Here is a 12,909-nt window from a genome sequence, read left to right as displayed (position 1 = left end):
TGTGAGATGCTTCTAAAGTCCTCTAACTCCTTCACCTGCCCAAGTTCATAGACCCTGAAGCAATGCAACTGCAGGAAACTCAGTGGCCTTTCCAGTACCCAAGTCAGTCCTCAATAGAAAGAATAAACAAGGTATTTTAAACATTTCTTTTAGAAAAAGAATGGCTTGCCCTCACTGTCTGATTCCCACACTCTTTCCACACTCATATACGTATTTCAATAGCAGCAAATATTAAATATTACCATAAGTCTATCTATTTCAGGTAGTTACAATGTACTTTTTTTTACCTTTTATTTCAGAGTAATGTATAAAAGGGAAGTATAAACTTGGTCAATCCATGCAGAGGTGTAAAAGCTTTGCAATATTCAGACATAATGGAGATGAATTATGCATTCAAAAATTCACAAATACTAAAATTAATTCAGTAGTGATATAAAAAGAATGATCTTTACCCAATTTTGTTTGGTCTAAGTTATTATAGTGGATCTGAAATTTAATTAGAAAAGTTCATTTCTTTCTAAAGTATTTCTACATTTATTATGTATTTCTCTAAGGTATTTCATAGAAGATCTAGAACCATAGCAAATTTGATAAATGAAATTTAATTGGAAAAAAAAAAAAGTCACTCCCAACTATTGTTCACACACAAGAAATTATTTACCATAATATCATCTATATTCCAAAAAAGTGCTGTATTGGGCGAAGATTAAGACTATCTCCTGCAAAGATTGGACTTAAGATTTCCATGCAGTTACAAGGGCAAGACTACAAGGAGTTTCCAGACCTGAAAATCACACACTTAAGTTTTTTTTCCTAAAGAAGGAAAAAAAAAATCATTACCTCTGTATATTTTTTTAAGTCTCAAAATAGCACATTTGCAATGATGTTGGGGTTTTTGGCAAATATTTGATTTTCAGTTAATGCACATATGAGGATTTGGATGTGAGGCAATATTTGAATGAGGTTGTAGAAAACTTCCCATTAAATGTTGTCTAAGGTAATTAAAAATTAAAAATGTTTACACTGTTAAAGCAAGCAATTTTCAAAACTATGGTCATATCTGACAGCCTGAAATCAATGGAATTTGCTGAAGACCATGCTTTGGGCTGGACTGAATACTTACCCTGATTTAATCTTATTGCTGTCTGGGTATCAAACTAAACATAAGCAGATCACTGCTAAGAAATACACTTGCACTGACAGTGGCTGCTGCTTTGTGCTTCATAAGTTATTTCCACATTTATTCAAGGAATCTCAAAAGGACAAAAAAAAAATCAATACTAATATAGTGGACCAATTCAAAATGTTCTCCAGAATATCTTGTTTAGTGTGCTGCTCACATACTCTGAAATGGTATGTGGAAAGCCATCAGTTTTGAGATCATGAAAAGTCTTGTTTTTCTTAAATAAGACTGATCTAAGGAAAATGCATATTAGCTCAGAAAAGAACAGAACTTAACAGAATTACAAAATCTTTAAGAAGTCACCAGTGACAAGCTGTAGTTCTCCATGTGGAAAACAACAAATGTCCTAAATCCACAGCTTTCCCAACTGAGGACTGTTAGCACCATTAAACTCATGTAAAAGAAGTGCTATTTATCATAGAACAACGTTCAGTGTGCACTGACAATCAAGCTCCTTTAGACACTCAGAAGTAAGATACTCAGACACCACTATATTTTCTGAACATGTTGGCAAGCATGCCTGACCCTGAAGTGATTAGAAAACTAAGAAAATGAAATTATCTCTTGGTAGAGACACAGTCATAATGGTTTGATGGCAAGTAGCTAAAGGGAGGAATGGAGTAGGGAAACTTTGAACTAAGAAAATAATGCCATAATTTTTTTAAAAGTACGGTTTCACAGAGTAACAGAAACAGTGGTAGTTTATAAAATTTATGTCAATTCTCTTGCGTAAGTGGACAGTTACAAAAAGAGTAACAGAGTATGTCCAATGGAAGCATGTTCAATATTTTGGAAGCCCAAAGAAAAGAAGTAGAATTTTGAAGCTTGACTTTAATGTGAAACAGTCAATTTTTGAAGTCAGAAAGGTTAAATTATGAAAATAAACCATCTATCATCTGGAAAAGGAAAAGTAACTTCCAGTAAGAGGACGTGTTTAAAAAACATGATTTCCTGTTAAAATAAGAGTTGAAAACAGCCATCATACTTAGAATAAAGATTGCCTGGAAATTGTGGTATCTTCTGGAAGGGATAATGCACTGCCTCTTCTTTAGAAAAACACTGTATGTAAAACTTGAGCAGCAGTATGGTTTGTATGTGCTCCCTTTAAACAATATTGAACCACAGTAAGTTCAAACTGCAGAATAATTATTTCTATTTCAATACTTACCAGGATATAAAGTGAGAGAACACTAAGAGAACAAGAGAACACTAAGTTCATTTCTGAAATATTTTTAACTAACTCTAGAATTTATGTTCCAATATTGCTGGAAAAGATTGAAGGTTTCTTCTCTGTCTTCTGATCCAGCTGATGAATAGTTTCTCTGCCATATACTATTCTCCCTCTCCTCCTCTTTTACCTCTTCCATTCTGCATGGGAAGATAAGGAACACTGAAATAATGAATTATTTTGCCTAAGTTAGGAGGAAAACTCAAGTAGCAGTGATATTCTTGAAACTACTTTAAAATAGAAATCATTATATTGGCAACATATTATATACTAATGGGGCACTTACAATTACAAACTTGTAATTCAGTTGAGCTAATAGGTGATAAGATGATTAATTCTAAACAGTCTGATAAGATGTCCTCACTAAACTTAATTTCTAGCATGTAAAAAAATGTATTACAATATTTCTTTCCTTGGCATTTGATTTGTGAAGAATTAATACAAATAGTCCAAGTTATATAATATGAGTTAAAAGTTAATGCAGAGGGTTTTTTTACCAAGTTAACAACATAATTTAGAGGCTTTCATAAAACCACAATTTCATAAACCAGGGCTAAAAAAATCCCCTGTGTTTGCTAGTAGCAGCAAGCAGGAGGTATGGTGAACAAAATCTTACTGAAAAGTCTAGAGCAAAATAGCAGTGAGGCTTTGACCATTTTATCCTCCTCTGTAGGGAGTTATCCCACACAAGACTAGACAGAGAGATCATTTTCACCCCTAAGTTCTTACAGTCATTACTGGGATAGTCCCTGCAGGTAGCAATCAGTGAAACAGAAATGTTTCAATATGGATTGGCAGGTCTTTTTCGTCTCCATCTAAAATGAACAGAAAAATAAAACCAGCATGCAGAAAAGATGCCACTATTATTTAGTCCAGGCTAGTTGAAATTCAGCTACAATATAAATATATGGTGAAATTTGTCACACCTTTACCAGATGTCTGTTCTCATTGTTGACATCTATTCTTTACATCATTCACTGGGATAGGAGACTTGTACAAAAAGTAAAATATGAGAAGCAAACATCTATTTCATTTTAAATTTGCACATCTAAGGCATTGAAGTTACTATGCCTCTGAAATACTGTTTTTTGTATTCCAAAAGGAATATTCAAAAGAAGAATTCTAAAAAGAAAGGAAAGTAAAATAAGAAAATGTTGTTAAAGCATCAACTTGTTCAAAAATAGCACTGCTTAGCTACACTGAAGCATTTCCCTATGATTTCTGTGTACATTTTGTTACATAATGGAGCTGGATTTCTATTTGTATTGAGGGCAGAGACAGCAAATGCTGTTTGTATTTCCTCATAATGATAGCTAAGAGAAAGAGTTCGGTGCTTCATAAAAAACCTCAAAAACTTACAGGTCTGAAAGTGTTTATCCAAGAAATAATTGGGGGGGGAACCCCCAACAAATCAAAAACCAAACCAAACCACACTTGTATAGTCTAAAAGCTGCTCAATCACTAGTTTCAGTCCTTTATTACTGCTTCAGAAAACATATTTGTGACTGTTGTATATCATAGTTAGATGCATTGAGAGTTATTTAACTCAGGAATACTATTTTGGGAATGATTTTTTCCAAGTGGCTTATTAATATAAAATGAAAAAATTAAGTAGGGTTGGTGGAGGAATATATTACAAATTCATGCAAATCACCCAGATGGATTATAAACACAATGCATGTATGAGTGTGTATAAATATAAACATGTAAAATTATTTAACTGAGAGTCTGCTGTATGCAGCAAGTTATGGCCTTGGGAAAGAACCACATCAAATGCCATTTGACGCTGCTCAGCCAGGCACATATAAAGGCACATTGCACCAATAATATTTGACAACACTGGCTGTGCTTTTTCTGCTTCAGTGGCTAGCTTGTCTAAATTCCGGGCAAAGCAACACACAAATAGTCTATAAGCAGCTACACTGTCAGCATCATCCTTTCAAAGCAATGACCATACTAGTTTCCTAATAAAGACTTCACATTTTAGGTTTGAACTGATAAAATAACAAGAAGGGGTAAAAGAGAAATTTACTAGCCCCAGGTCATCAAAAAGATGTCATTTGAAAACAAAGTTACCAGTAGTAGCTTGACATTCAACTTTAACTTTCAATAAGTACTTATTTTTTTTCAATGCTGCTTCCAATACACTTTTTTGTTCCCCCAGCAACTACTGAGCACAGTTCCTGTATCTGGACAACAGGCTGAATTAAAATGTCTTACACTGGACAATCAAAAGTAGATACATCTCAAAGCACTGAATTTAGTAGTTCCATTTTCCTAACTATTGGTAGGAATGAATATGCATTATGAGAATCATGTATGTGGAAGTCAAGAAAGGCCAGTCTTCTTCCACAACTTCCATAGCTAAAACCAAATCATTTTGGTTTCTTTTCAACAAAAGTACTTCTTTTCTCAGGCTACAGCATCAGTACAGTTTGGTTTCAACACCTTATTTCACATTTTCTTTCTTCTGGAGTCAGTGGAGGAGCATGGAAACAGCTGGTGTTTGACCAGAATTTCAGCCCAGAGGCATTGTCTCTCCCCATTCCAAACTTTGTCCTGAGCCATTAAACATTGTTTAGCCCAACCAGGAAAGGCAAGTCATCAGGAGAGCACAATAATACTGCTCCTGGCAAAGACTGAGCTCCTTCTAAACCAGCAGATCACAGAATTGCAGTAGCTTCTGTGCTCCTCTGAGAAATAATGGTTAAACTTCTAAAAAGTTATCATGCCTCGGTTACTGTGTGGGGATACTGATGGTAAGTATGCTCTCCTATATGACTTCTGAGCAAATCAAAGAGAGTCCTAAACTGCTCTCAGTTCAGATATTTCTTTCAAGAATCTTTATCCATCTTCAGTCTCACATCCACACTCATAAGCTGGGAAAGCCCCCACACTCACAAGCCTTTCTTCAGCTGTGCAGGAGCACTGACATGCAGCTCCAGGTGTGGCACGGGAGCCCTCTGGCTTGAATTTTAGATAGCTCAGACTTAAACAGTAGCCAAGCTCCAAGAATTCACATGCAGCTCACATGGTTTTTCATGACCCTGACAGCCAAAAACAATGTCAATGCTATGATCAGCCATTCAGCTGAAGAAGTAAAGGATTCAAAAGCCTGTGTCTGATGTAAGCCATTCTGCAACACAGTCCACCATAACTCAGTGTTCATGCAGTGCTCAAGGCTCTCCCTGTTCAGAAATTACAATTTATTTCTAAACGCCCTACAAATCAATCTTTTCTTCCCTCTGTTCTCTGTTTCCCTTTTCCACCCTTAGGAGTAACTATTATCCTCCTGAAGGGTAAGGGGAGAGAGAAGAAAGAATAAGCCTTTTTTATGACACATGATGATCCAGATTCTTCCCAACCTTTCTGCTCCAACTTCCTGGAAATCCTACTCTGTTGCTCGCAACCTGCAACTCCACAGTAACAGCGGCTCCCAAATGCAACCAGGCTGAAGGAAACCATTCCGTCTGTGCTAGATATGGTCAATATATGTCAAGTGGAAGAGGATCCAGCTATATTTTATGTCAAATTTCAGAACTGATCTCACTCTTCCTTCCTGCTCATCTTCACTCCTTCACACATGGACACAAAACAACACTGTACTATGCGCAGTCCCTTCAAACCTGTGTGCTCATAACTCATAATCAACATTAAGCTGAATACCACACTGAATACTTTCAAATCACCCCAGAGAACTTAAAATCATAAATTATATTTACTTATAATGAAAATCATATCATGTACTCATTACCATTACAAAATCACAGAAATTTAACAGTCACTTAGATTACATTATTTTTATGCAAGTCGAGTTCTTATTCATTCTAGGAAGGCTGAATCCTGCATGAGAATCAGGGCTTCAGAAATTTGGGTCTAAATTTTTCCTCTGAGAGCAATCAAACTAACCACGACCAGAAGCAGTCCAAAAGAATTACTTTTAGATTTTTGCTACCTATATTAGTTGATGACAGAGACCAAAGGCTCATGGTACTTGTGAAGACAGATCTTGTGATTGCACAATTGTTTAAATTCATGGCAGGATAAGATTCTTTGGCACAGCTTCCCCTATTGAAATGGCATGAGAGGCTATATGGGAGAAAGGAGAGAGAAGGAGAGGGATGAGACCACAAAGTGTACTTGGAAACTGAAAACATGTATTATTTGTGGTGGAAGAAGGAAAAGACATCTGACCTCTGCCCAGGTGATTTTGTTCTCCATTTTGTCTGAAATTATCCTGTCTCTAACTCAAAACTGTATCCTGACTGACAGCCCAGCCTCATTCAGTCTACTGGCTGGGGACAGTCCGTACTTTCAGACACTCATTACGAGGATGCTTTCACCTATTTCTCCCTCCCAGCTTCACTGTCACATATGGTAAACAGGATGTAGGGTTTAAATGAAAAGATAAGGTGAAAATGAAAGTAATGTACCGATAAACTGTTTGGATTTTCCTTAGTTTCAGAGCTCACAATCAATGATAACCTAAGATCACCACAGCAAATTGCTAAATCAGAGTTGTAGGTTTTCATTTGTTACAATTCTTTTGACAAGTCAAACAGCTCACAACATTTAATTTCTTTTCCCTCAGTAATTCAAGTACAAAAGAGAGCAGGAGCAGCCAATGAAAGGCAGAAAATGTTGTCAGCTTTGTTCAAACTCTGATATCAAGTCTCTTAACTTCTAACCTCTCACTGTTCTGTAATTCATGGATCAGCAGATTTTCCCTTCCCACTATCCTACATTGAGCCTTTGAATTACTAGGATTTGAGTCACTACGTTGCAAAAAGAATTTTTGCTAAATCATTGCCAAGTTCATTTGTTTACATTTACTCACACATCTCCTTTGACATTATACTGTCCAAGTCTTCACCAAAATTACCACTGTAGGATAATATATTGCACAAAACTTTCTAACCAGTATTGTGGGTTTACGTTTAAAAATTAACAAAGGAAAGTATCTTTGTACCATAATTTATAATTTTATACATAGAGCATAATATTTCCTTGAGACACCAAATAATTAACTACATATTTCATTTAACTTGTATTTTCAAAGGATAAAAAAAATTCACACACATGGACCCAAAACACTTTTACTTCAATAGAACAGACATTCTTAATCAAACATGAGGGGAGTGGGGGGTAAAGAAAGTCTTCTATAACACAATTCTACAGAATGGTCAATTTTCAAGAGGAGATTTGGAGAACAAAGAGGAAAAAAGAAGATTTTTCTTAGAGAAAGTTGTTAGAACTAGTATGTAACCTTAAAAAGTTTTTTTTTCTAATTTCAGCTTTATCAAAATACCCATTAGTCAGTGTTATAACCACTATTAAGTTACTATTCACTTGCTCTCATCATTTCCTAAAATATTCCTATGATGGTATTGTCTGTTGAATCAACTGGACTACAAGTGTTAAATATTATTTTGGTTGGTAATTTTTTTTCCAGTTCTGGACTGAATTACATTGGCAGAGTTCTGTGAGAAAGCCCGCATATCACCGAAGTAAAGTGTTCCAACTCCAACTAATAACACTAAGCTACCATTTTCAGCTCATTAAATTCACTCCTCTCTTTTACAATTAAAAAATTATAAGTGCAAAAATAGGAACATTTGAGTAGATCATCTATCAGTATATTAAACACATTTTTGCATTAATTTGCAATTCTATGTTTGACCTTGATATTTTCCAAGGTTCTGACAATCAAAAAAGCAAAACAGCTTGCTGTAAACACATACTAACTAGATTTCTGGAGAAAGGAAGATGGCACAATATTAAATGAGTTTATTCAAATAAGCTTAAGATCTCAATAGAAGTAAACTGTGACTTATTGACAGTCTAAAAAATACTTCATTTATCCTTTCATGCCAGTCAGTTAAATCTGAACACAATGCTCTATTAGACCCAGTAATTGAATTTTTTTCTTGCTTTGTCCTCCAGCTTAATAAGTATGATTTATATACCATTTCTAAGAAGTAAATTCAGCAGTTTACTGTAAAAAGATGACTAACTTCAATACACTTATGAATTTTGTCATATGGAGAAATATACAAGAGACTATTCTAAAAACTATGTGATAGGCAAAAATCTCAGGCCTATTCTTATAAGCTGTAAGTAGTTCTGACTATTTTACCAGTCTTTTTACTGTGCCAAATCTGTTGGCCATTGAAATTCACACACTATGTATCTTCCTCAAATTGATTAAGAATATAATACTAGGGGAAAAAGAGACATTTTGATGGAAAAAATCTCACAAATATTCCAAGAAGTTGTTTTACTTCCCCACCTGTTTCCAATCTGACAGAAGGTTCACCCTGGCACCAGAAAAGTGTTGATTTCTGTGAAGTATCTAAATCTGTCTAATCAATAGGCCTTCCGAAAAAATCCTCAGTTTGTCTATTTGCAGTAGGTACTAAGTATCAAAAGTTATACCCCTATCACCAAATTTCCATCTGTAATCAACGTTTTCCAGTTAAGAACTGGAAGGGCCAAGAATTTATATGAGCAGGTGGAAATGTAGGGATCTTGCTGCACTGCTACACATAGAAATTCAGAATAAAAGAAGCACCGTTTCTTATGATGCCTTGCAGGCAACCAGACAGTATGAAAAAGCTTGAAAGACAAAGACTTGACCGGCTTTCAATCACATAGAAAGGAATAGATGAAGATAAGAACCATCTTCTAAGGGGATGGCTGATCAGGAGGTATAGGTTTGTATGCTCTGGGACCAACACTGGGCAAGGAGACTGGATAGGAAGAGGAGATGGAAACTAGAGGCCATCCCAACAGCCCAGGGAGGAATGTGAGTCAGATAAGAGAGTAAAGAGACAGAGGGCAGAAGGGACTTGGAACAGAAGCACAAAGGAGCAGATGGATGGACAGAGTACACAAGCATGTGGTAAGCTAGCATGAAGAGCTCAGAGAAGACTCCATGTGAGAAGACAAGAACCATTATGGGTGGAATAAATCCAGAGAAAAGCAGTTGTGGAAATAGAAGCAAAGAGTAGTGCCCTAGAGAAGTGCTCCCCCACCAGTATCTGGCTTTGAACTCAGTTTCTCAGCACTTTTCTGTTCTCTAGAAATGACTATGAAATCTGCTAACAGTGTGTCTCGTCTCCTTTCAACTTTAAGTCCCTCTACGGGAGGCTTTTAATGCATTATGTGCTACAAAAATGTAGCATTCTGAAATAATCAAGATGTTAAAGGTCTTGGGCTAACTGGGCACACAAAATGAATAGACACTGCTTGTGCATTATGTCCTTATTGGTCCATTTGTAAAATGGAACTAAAACCTCTTCTTTTCACATCAGTGCTGCAAGTTTCTTAGTATTCAAGTACCATACCATTACCCTTACCAGATAATAATGTTAAATGTCACAGAAAAGCCCAGAGAAAAACAATAATAGAGAAAGATGTGAATAGCACATGTGAATATCCCATCAAAACAAGGAGGACGAAGCAAAAGTATGAGCATCTGCTGTTTCCTTGAGCATTCTGCATTTTGCTTATATTCTGGAACCTTCTGCCTCAGTTACTTTAGGATATGAACATGCAACTAAAATTACAAATGCTGAAGCAATTGCTATTTTCCAGTGTTTGATTTAAAACCTGTAGCTTTTAGTCTACCAATATGTGGGGCTATCTACAATGCATTTACAACTATACTACTGTCATGGTTTAGGAATTGTATTCTCCAATTTAGCAGTCCCTTTAAAACATGCCACTGCTTGCTCCTCCTCCCCCCTCCAACTGAAAGCACAAAAGGCGAAGAGTTGAGATAAAGAAAAAATTACTGGAAACAGCAATGAGATAAGAAAACCTAACAGTAACAGCAACAGTATTAATTACAAAAGGTATAATATAAAGAAAGGATACACACAAAAGCGCAGGACAATAAAGAAATACTGACTGGCTCTTCCCCACCACATTTTCTCCCCACTGAAAGAAACACCCCTCACCTCCTAATCCAGAGTCCCTTACTGAGACAATATAAAATAATCTCTCAACCATACCCCCTCAGCCATGCTCCCTCCCAGCTACTGCCAAAAAATTAACTCTATCCTGACAGAATCAGGACAATTACATTATGATGAGATTTAATTAACCGTATGAAAATTACATGAAAACTTTTTTGGACCCTTTTTCATGATAAATTATTTCCATTTCAGACTTTGATTTGTGGCCATTAAACATGAAAATCTATTTCTTTCAGGATTGTCACCATTGCCTAACTATAGCTCATTAATGTCGAGTTATAATGTCAAAACAGGATAAAGTGTTTATTCTTACGGGCATGAACCTACATGTATCAATATCCACAAATGTAAAGATACAGATGCATAATTTAATATATATTTTCACAACAGAAAAATAAATTTACAGTGACTTCTCCCTCTGTCTCTCTCCCCCCCACACACACTTCAGCCATAAGGTTATATAAATATATATATAAATATATCTCAATGGAAAAAAGACTACATTTGGTTGACAACCACAACCAAGAATCCAAATTTAATCTTTTTTCAAAGTGTAGTCATCCGAATAGCTTTTTTTTTTTTGCACAGGAGGAAAAACATTTCCACAAAATGACAATTAAGCATTGGTGCAGGTTGCCCAAAGGGGTTGCAGAAACTTCGTCCTTGGAGGCTTTCATGATTTGTCTGGAGAAGGTGCCAAGTAATCTGGTCTAAACTCAAATGCTGATCCTGCTTTGAGGAGGAAGCCAGACAGGAAGACCTCTCAAGATCCCTTCCAAAATGAATGATTATAAGATTCTAAGGCTTCAGAGTCAATGAAATAGTTTCTCTTGTTTCCTTCAACAGATACCTTCTGATACCAGCTTCCCTCCAGGAGTGCAAAATGAGGAACAAGTATTGTGGCCAAGTAGCATTTCTTCATCCTTATTGTTTTATGGTTTATCATCATCTTAAAAATATAATCACAACTCATGCTAATGATAAAGTATGATACTAAGATTCTAAATCAGAAAATAAAATAATCAAAGTGCTATGCAACCAATTACTGTATTCCAGATCTCTGTGTTATGCTGAAAAAGAGCAGTTAATCAAATTAGAAACTGCTTATCATATTTAAAAAATAAAATTACATAAAAAGGTTAAATAGAATATGTTATCACAGATATTAATTACAAAAATTGTGAGTTATTGCCCTACTACCAAAATGCCTTGATGAAAAAATGACAAGAAAGACATAACAGGAAAAGTAGGAATGATATGAAATGACATATCTTGTTTTTCCTATTTCTGACAAATCATAAAAATAATGCTGCAAACATGAAAAAACTTCACACATATCTAAACAGAAAGAATTATCTGAATATTCTTTATACACAAGTGTCAAAATCTTTTCACAATGAAAGTTCAGAATTGTGATCACTGTAAGTTTTAAGCTATTTGCTGTGCTTCCCTAATTCTGCAATGACTCATACTGTACAGTTCCAAGGTAGGCAATGTAGGGCAGCTACATAAACAAAACAGTGGCAGAGTATTTGTTAATTTAGAAAAAACCTGGACAGTTGAGCCTTCTCTGTTTATTTTTCACATCATGGTAATACGGTGTTACAAATATAATAATCATATTACTATTATTATTAATACGATAAAATTAAGATAAACTTGACTTTTTTATTAATGAAGTGCAAAAGAACAGCAGTCTCTTATAACCAACCTTCATAGAAAGATGAATTTTCATCATTGTGGTTTCCCTGGAAGGACTGGTTGTAATAAAATTAGGTACACAATAAAAAAAGGCCTTAAGAGAAAAGAGCAAAACTCTTTAAAACAAAACAAATGTTGTTTTAGAAAACAGTAGTTTTTCTCTAACGACTTTCATAGTCTACTGCAAGAAATGTGGAGGTAAAAAGAAACTATGATATTGACCTGATAAGATTATTCAAGCCAGACAGAACTGCCTAACAACAGAAAAACAGTGTGCACAGGTGTAACATATGTAGGGTAAGACGAATTTTGAAGATCAAGGCTGACAATTTACTTCTTATATAGCTAATTATAACTAGCTGCTGGACACTTACCTGCCTGGAAGTATGACTGCAAAAAGTTTTGTGTTTTTAAAACTGCAAAATTATTTGCAAGTAACCATGGGAACCAGCATTAAACAAAATGTCTTTTTCAGTGCAGCTTTCCATTATACATGTAAACTTCATCTTTTTCCCCCCAGAGCCCTTTCTTTGTTCCTCAGGCTGTGACATAAAATTTTAATTTAGTTTTAAAGAGTGAATTTAACTTTTACTGTCGCTGAAAATAAAAGCGTAGGCAGTAAGAATTGATCATTTTCACAGCTGCCTGTTACCCTCACTGAAACTGGGATAATTATACACAGTCCACGAAACAACTGCACGAGTGACTTGATATAGGGCTATTATATATTATTCCCAATCGTATTAAAGACCATCATTCACTCCCTTTTTTGTACTGTAGTTTCAAGAGAACCTGAACATGCCCTAGAGAAAATAGAC

The 12,909-nt window shown here is 35.4% G+C and overlaps 2 protein-coding genes across 5 annotated transcripts in view; one reads left to right on the top strand and one right to left on the bottom strand.

Annotated features, from left to right (window-relative positions):
- PPP1R12A (protein phosphatase 1 regulatory subunit 12A) overlaps positions 1–12,909 on the top strand; it is a 1,052,766-nt gene that overhangs the window by 424,277 nt on the left and 615,580 nt on the right. The window lies entirely within an intron of this gene.
- SYT1 (synaptotagmin 1) overlaps positions 1–12,909 on the bottom strand; it is a 345,628-nt gene that overhangs the window by 197,710 nt on the left and 135,009 nt on the right. The window lies entirely within an intron of this gene.

Source organism: Myiozetetes cayanensis, unplaced genomic scaffold (genome assembly GCF_022539395.1).
Source record: "Myiozetetes cayanensis isolate MyiCay16 unplaced genomic scaffold, myiCay2020 scf3, whole genome shotgun sequence".
Taxonomy (NCBI): Eukaryota; Metazoa; Chordata; class Aves; order Passeriformes; family Tyrannidae; genus Myiozetetes; species Myiozetetes cayanensis.
This window is presented reverse-complemented; position numbering and strand designations above follow the sequence as displayed.